Consider the following 8,045-nt stretch of genomic DNA (forward strand, 5'->3'; position numbering starts at 1 on the left):
GGATATGTTTTTATTGATTTTAGAGAGAAAGGAAGGAAGAGGGAGGGAGGGAGGGAGGGAGGGGAATGTCAATCAGTTGCAACCCGTACACACCCCAACCGGGGATCAAACCCGAATCCTGGGCATATGCTGATGGGGAATCGAACCCTCGAACTTGTGGTGCACAGGACAACGCTCCAACCAACTGAGCTATACCGGCCAGGGTTGCCTTTTTAATTTTAGACACTGCGCATTAAAAACATTATTTAAGGAGGCTGCTTTTACAGTTAAAACTTTTTAACAATTAAAGGATCTAGTTTAAAGAAATCATCAGAAATGTAGACAAAGTTTTATGCAAAGATAATTATCAAGATATTCTCTGTAGCATTACTTATAGCATTTAAATATTGAAAGCAGCCTAAATGACAATAAGGGAAGTAAGTAAGAACTGCACATCTATGAGCTAAAATATATTTAGGAATATATTTGCCTTTGGATAGTAAGACGTTAACAGTAGCTATTTCTGGGTGGTGGAACTTAAGGTGAATCTTATTTAACCTTTTCAGGATTTTGCTCAACGAAGGTTCATTGATTTTATAATCAGGAAAAAAAATTATATTAAAAAAAATGCTGGCGCCCTGGCCGGTGTGGCTCAGTGTTTAGAGTATCAGACCACACACCAAAGGGTTGCGGGTTGGATTGCCAATCAAGGGCACATACCCAGGTTGCAGGTTCGATCCCCTGCCCAGCTGGGGTGGATGCAAGAGGCAACCAATCGATGTGTCTCTCTCACATCAATGTGCCTCCCTGCCTCCCTCCCGTCCACTCTCTCTAAAAATCAATGGAAAAAATATCCCCTGGTGAGGATTAACAAAAATAATAACAATAATAAACTTTTTAAAAAATGCTGGCAATTGAAGAAATAAGGAAAGAAAAACACCTTGTATTTCTGAAGCTAGAATCTGACCTGTTATTGTAGATCTTGCAAAACCAGTAAGTACTTCCACTAAGATCTTCTTGTGGTTATCTAAAGGAACTTGAGCTGGTATTCTATCTTACCTGGATGGAATCTTTTATGATTTACTAGCTAGATGTTTTTGCTTAGGTTATTGAAATGTCTTATAATGTAATGATTACTGCAATCCACTAAGCTGCTGCTGCCTGTGTTATGAGCTTTTAGTTTCTGTTTGTCATCCATAAAAGCCCCAAAGCAAGCCCTTCCTGAAACCACTGTTGAAGGTGATACGAAGGATCCCAGAGTTGTCATGTCTCAACTCCCAATAATCAATTTCTATTTCACTTGGACCCACTTCCACTTATACACTATGTTCAACTATGACAAAATGCAAGTGCTGCAAATATCTTGCCAAACACTTAAAAAACAAAACCACACCTACCGCAATGATCACTGGTGTTCTCTAATGCAAACTATCATTTAAATAAACCGGCATGCTATAGACAGACCTGCCCGTGCGTGAAGAGCTCGAGGTCTGCAATCAGTGTGACAAAGTGAGAAGACACAATGTGTCACCATGATTAACTAAGCCTTAAACTCTAACATCCCAAGCTTCAGTGCAGATGTGTGATGCTGATACAATGAACTGACTGTAATGATGTCATACTGCCAAGAAATATGCTCTAAGAGCCTCGCCCCCGCAGGTCTGGGAGAAAGCCCAGCATGAAGTCACCAAGGAACAAGACAGTATCATACAATTCAAAGCTCAGTCTTTCAGGCAGGGCTGGAAGAATTTGGAAGGCGGCCCATGTCCTTATTTCGCACATATAGAGATGATGGCCAGAGAGGCTGAGTTACTTGCCCCAGGTTACACAGCAAGCGGCAGAATTGCTACTAAAATTCATGCCTCACTCAGATCCCACTGCCTTTTCACACCAGGATTTCCAGGATGGCACAGGCCTTAATCAAGAAGTCTTTCTAAGACTCTGGGGGAGATAAGGAGCTGTTGAAAGGAAAATAATGAGCCTGCAGGGCAGAGAGGGAAAAGCAAGGCACTAAAAAATTGAATCTTTTGCAGTTAGTCAGCAGGTGGTACTGGACTTTAGGGGGCCTCTTCTCACCCAGTATAGATATTATCACCAGAATCAAAAAACAGTTTAGAGCTGAATGACTCAGAAGGCAAGCCCACAGTTCCTACCTGCTTCAGTTGTTTCTGCCCTGAGTGAGACTGCTAAGCTAGGACGTGTGAGAGGTAGCCCATCGTACATACTGGGTATCTGCTTTTTGCCTATCAGTCAAATAACTGAAACCCATAGTTACGTTAAAGTAGCTCAAGGGTGTTTCCCCTGATTTCTTCATTCTTTGAAGTCATTTTTTCATCAGCATTTAAAATTTGTCGCCCAGGCACAGAAGAGAAAGGCCTCTGATAAAACATCAGGAATGAACTGCCCACCTGGAACACAGGTGAATAAGTGAGTGGCAGAAGGAGCAATGGACTTGGGGTCAGCAGATCTGGGGAAGTTATTTGACTTTTCTGTGCCTCTACTTTCCTCTTCTGGAAAGTGGGAATCATAATAATACCCATGTTACAGAGTTGCTGTGAGGATTAAATGAGTGCTTGGCTCAATAAATGTTAGCTATTCCTATTAGTTTTATTATCATTATCACTGGGTTTGCTACTTATAACCAAACAAATGCATCTCAAGCTCTAATACGCACAGGAAACACTCAGGGTGGGGATGGGATCTTGGTAAAATGAAGACTGGTTTATTAAATCTATGCTTAAATTCTGCATTTCAAATAAGCTCTCAGGGGTCCAACTGGTGTGACTCAGTTGAGCGTCGTCCCATGCACCAAGAGGTTGCCGGTTCAAGGTCTAGGTTGTGGGCGCAATCCCCAGTATGGGGAATGCAGGAGGCAGCTGATTGATGTTTCTGTATCTCTCGCCCTCTCCCTTTCTTTCTCTCTTAAGTCAATTTTTAAAAATACTTTAAATAAAAAAAAAAAGCTCTCTGGGGACATGCAGAACACACTTTGGGCAGAAAGGATCTACCTAACCCAGCATCTAATAGGTGCTTAATATTATAGATAAAAATGAATAACCTCTCAGCATCTCAATGCTTCATCAATAATACATATTCCACATGATCTCAACTGACTGAAAATTAGTAAATGAGAATGCAGATGAAGGAGCATTCTAAACTGCAAACAAAGCTGTACAAGTGGAGGTGGGAGGATGATAAGTCTTAAAATTCACAGTGTTGAATTTCTAACACTGTAAAGCCTAAATTTACACATGCAAGTATTAGCATTTATGAAAAGAAAGCTTGAATTCCCTTGCTCCATTCAAAAATCCTCTAGGAATTCTGGCAGAACACAACAGCTTTTCAAGGGATTCTCAAATCAGGAGCTCTGAAACTTTAGAAATGCCAGTCGATGGCCAAGGAAAGAACCACTTTGGCAGGGAGAGTGTGGCCATTTGAGGCACTGACAGTGAGCTTCACTTGTGATCCCATGCTCTCTCCCAGAGCTGGCCAGCCTCCTTCCAGCCTTCATCAGCCAAGATCTTGAATCAGCACAGCAACGCCAACAGCACGAGACAGATGGACACTGCCCTGGCAGAGCCCACACCTGCCACTCCACAAGCTGGCAAAGAGCCAGACTTCGAGAAAAGAAGGGCTACGGATGTCCAAGGTGGAGGCTTCAGTTAGAAGCACCAGGCTGTCTTCCTGCAATGTAATGTGGGATTTCCTCCCCACAGACTAAAAGATACGATGTTTATACTCGTGCTTCTCCTCCAAGAGGTTCAGAGCAAATCAGAGCTAATGCTTCCTCACAGGGCACCTTACCAAAAAGTTCTTTCATCAAGTAAGTAAAATGATTTGTTTTATGACTTGTCCTCCACGTCCAGTTTGATTAGCTTGTCATGCAACAGAAGTGAAATACCAGGTTTTTACTCTTGTGCCCTTTTATCATTAAAATTAACACAAAAATTGGGGGGGGGGGGGAGTTCTTTCATCATTTTAGAGGCAGATGGCATCACCAACACCTACCCAAGTGCTCAGGCCAAAAACCCAGGAGTCATCCCTGATTTCTTTAGCTCATCCCCCCAACCACCATCCTGCTGGTTCAACCTCCAAAACACACCCACTTATACCATCTCCACTGCCACCACCCTAGAGGCCACCATCATTCTCACCTTGCTTCCTAACTGCTCTCCTGGTTGCCATTCTTTTATTATTATGATTATTATTTTTTTAATATATCTTTATTGATTTCAGAGAGAGGAAAGGAGAGGGAGAGAGATAGAAACATCAATGATGAGAGAGTCATTGATCAAGCCCGCAATTGGGCATGTGCCCTGACCGGGAATCGAACCCCGATCGCCTGGATCTCAAGTCAACGCTCAACCGCTGAGCCACGCCCGGCCGGGCTATTATGATTATTTTTTAAAATTCTCACCCGAGGATATATTTTTTCCATTGCTTTTCAGAGAGAGTGAAAGGGAAAGAGAGAAAAACACTGATGTGAGAGAGACACATCGATTGGTTGCCTCCCACACACACCCTGACCGGGCCGGGGACTGAACCAGAAACTGAGGTACTGCGCTTGGCCGGAACTGAACCCAGGACACTTCAGTCTGCAGGCAACACTAACCGCTGAGCCACACCTGGCCGGGCTGGCTGCAATTCTTATGGCCCTTAAAATTCATTGGCCACATAGAGGCCAAAGTGATTTTTTTAAAAACAAAAAAAAGATCATGTCATTTCCCTTCTTAAAGCCTCCAACGGCTTCCCATTGCTTTTACTGTAGCCTGCAAGGCCCCAGCCCCACATCAGCCCACCTCTCCATTCCTTCACGTCCCTCCTCGCTCACCCGCTCCAGCTACTCTGAGCCTTCTTCCATTTCCCAGAACTTAACAAGCTTGTTCCCACCTCAGCGCCTTTACCCTTGCTGTTCCTTCTGCTACATTTTCAAACGGTTGGGACCTTTCTGGCAGCAAATCTCAGCAAAAACGTCACCGCCTTAGAGAGGCCTTCTCTGACCACCCAATCAAAATAATAGCTCCTCAATCTCTTGAGAAGTTACTCTCTACAACATCACTGTTTTCACAGTACTTATTCCTACCCAAATTACCTTGTTCATTCATTGGTTTATTTTGCTCTTGCTGCCACCAGGATGTAGGCTGCATGAGAGCAAGGACCTCATGTACCTTGTTGCCATGACCTCCCCGGACTGGAACAGGGCCTGGCACACACCAGGTGCTCAGCAAATGTTGAGTGAACGAAACTGAGGCACCATAGGGGCAAGAGTACTGAACTTGGAGTCTGAAGGCTTGGATTCCAATGTGAAATGGGACACTACCTAGCAGCACATCTTCTCTTACCTCATGTCCTGTAACTGTAAAATGGGGTCCTCAGTCTGCTCCTTACCTTCCTTGCAGGGTTACTGACAAGACCAAATGAGTAAAGACACATTTAAGCATTTTTGTAAACTATTAGGCATCATAAACAGAGCATTGTATTATTAACGAGCAAAAGAGAAGGCTGCTTCTCCGGGACCCACACATCAGTGGATGAAGCTTAGAGAAGAAAGTGAGGCTTCTAACCCTGGCACTCAATAGAAGCCTAGGAACACAAAAGAAGGGACCTGAATGGGCGTTACTCTGCAGCAGGGGCAAATACAAGAATGAACTCATTTAAAGAAGTCAAATCATTTCAAATGCTGGTCTGCAAACTAAGCTCTAAGGTCCTTGAAGGATAGGGAGTTGGGGCTGATGGCCACATCCTCCCTGTGCTTGGCATAGAGGGATTAAATAAACATTTACTGAATTGGAAGTCAAGCTACCAATCCATGATGGCATCCTACCAACAGCTCTCATATTCCGCTGCACCCCAATCTGGCTTGGGAATGCAAATTCCTTGGGCAACCCGGTAATAACACTGACATTTGCACAACACTGTGATAGCTACTGTTTTATTCACCAATCAGAAATAGAATATACAGGTGCTATGTTAGGCCTACATAACAATAACTAATACTTACCAAAACTGCCAGGCATTTTACCCAAATGAGGCTCAAATACATCCTCACAATGGCCCTACATGGTGGATACTATTATTATTCCCATTTTACAGATGAGGAAACTAAAGCACAAAGAGGTGAAATAAATTGCTCAGTGGCACACAACTTGGAAGTGGCAGTGCCAAGAACTAAGCCCAGGCAGCCTGATGCCATGCTTTTAAACCACAAGCATGCGATCAGAATTGCATAAGAGCACTGAAAGGGCCTTCAGATATCATCTAGCCTGGTCCTCTCATTAAAGAGGAGGGGACTGAGGGACAGAGAAGCCCCCTTTTAAACATTCCAGCTCTTTCTGAGGTTCACACTTTGGATGGTATCTATTTAAATGAAGCTCTATGTAAGATCTTATTTCTTTGCCACTGGCAGACAAGCCTCTAGCCATAGCAGTTCCAGTAACAAAAGAATACCCTTGTGGCTTGGTAACAGCTACCCTTGAGAAATCAGAGACATCAGGATATGGGGGAGAAAAAACAGGATTTACCTGGGTGTCCCGCTCCATCATTCAATAGGTACAAGATTCTTAGGAAAGTCATTCACTTTTCTGAGCCTCGGTTTCTCATTTGTGAAATAGAGATAAAAATCACCACCTATCTGGCAAAGTCTATGTGAAGATTAAATGAGATAGTGTTCCTGAAATTGCTTCTTAATCATATACTTGTAAATGGAATTACATGTTAAGCACTTCCCAAAAGACATAAGATACCCTTTTTCTTCTGGAAGGGTCAACGAGACCCAAGTAGAAAGTAAGACCACATAACCCTGGCCATCTACAAGAACCTGACCTCAGGGCTTCTTGAGGATACTTGCAGAAGTCCACATCTTGCTCTGAGCAGAATGGAGAAGTAAAACTGGGGATGGGAATGCCAATGACAGTGGGAGTAATTGCCCGTATGAGCTGGCACTCTACAAACCTAAACCCTACCTGTCTCAAAGTCAGCTCCTGGAAGCCTTGCCCAAGCCACCTCACATGCCTCCTTATGGCTTGCTGAGCACTTCCCATGTGCCAAGCCACTGGTGGGGCTGTCTCCCTGGATTCCCACGCTGGCTCATTAACCCGCCTTACAGATAAAGGCTCAGAGACACTCGTGCCCGAGGCCACACAATTCCTAAGTGGAGATGCAGAGTCTCAAACTCAGACGCTCAGACTTCAAGCCGGATTCTTGGCCCTCACGCTAGGGCGCCCTAAGAAGTCTCCCTCTGCTCACTTAGGGCACTTTCAACATACTCGCCTCGTCATCTTAACCACTCTCAGCAGCCAGCGTTAGGACCTCCTTGGCCAAACTGAGGCCAGAGAGGGGAAAGGGACTTGCCCAAGGTCACACAGTGAGCTGGAGCAGCGCCGCGGTTCGGACCCCAGGCTTTCGCTTCCCCACGCCCCTCCGAAGCTGGGTCCCTGTCCACAGTCTCTGACCCCCCAGGGGGACCCCAACCCCGCTCTGCAGGCTCTGAGGGTCCGGCCGCACCACCGCCCGGGGAAGGAGGGGCGAGGTCACCCAAACGGCCGGAGGATGCCCGGGAGGCAGGGCAGAGGATGCTCGGGGAGCGGCCGAGCCGGCGGCGGCGCCGGGCCGGGCTCCGGGGGGGCCCGCGGCGGCGGGAGGAGCGGCCCTGCCCCGCAGGCTCCAGGCTCCGCCCCGACTCACCTGCGGCGGCGGCCGAGAGCGGGCGGCGGCGGCGGCGAATCGCGGGCTCAGCCATTCCCTGCTGCCCCGGATGGGGAGAGACGGCGGCTGCTCACTTCCTTAGCAACTCGGCTCGGCGACCCACTTCCTTAGCAACCAGTGTCAATTTCAATAACTTTATTGGGACTTGGACCGCAGACAGGGAAAACCTGCGGGGCGGGAAGGGGCGGGGAGGGGCGGGGAGCCGGACCCGCTTGGTCTCTCACCCACCCAAGGAGTGTGAGGAGAGAGCACTGCGACCTGACTCCACCCGCTGGTACCCGGTGCCTCAGTTTCCCCACCTGTCCAATGGGTCGCACTGCCATGGTACCCCCACGCCGCCTGACCTTTCCTGAAGCGCTTGC

The 8,045-nt window shown here is 46.5% G+C and overlaps 1 protein-coding gene across 1 annotated transcript in view; it reads right to left on the reverse strand.

The window, feature by feature from the left end:
• KIF3B (kinesin family member 3B) overlaps window positions 1-7,721 on the reverse strand; it is a 35,201-nt gene extending 27,480 nt beyond the window's left edge. The window contains exon 1 of the mRNA XM_087818806.1: window positions 7,663-7,721. The gene's annotated coding sequence lies outside the window, so the exon portion shown is untranslated. The remainder of the gene's footprint in view (window positions 1-7,662) is intronic.
• Window positions 7,722-8,045: the final 324 nt, after the last annotated feature.

Source organism: Miniopterus natalensis, chromosome 7 (assembly GCF_054644295.1).
Source record: "Miniopterus natalensis isolate mMinNat1 chromosome 7, mMinNat1.hap1, whole genome shotgun sequence".
NCBI lineage: Eukaryota > Metazoa > Chordata > Mammalia > Chiroptera > Miniopteridae > Miniopterus > Miniopterus natalensis.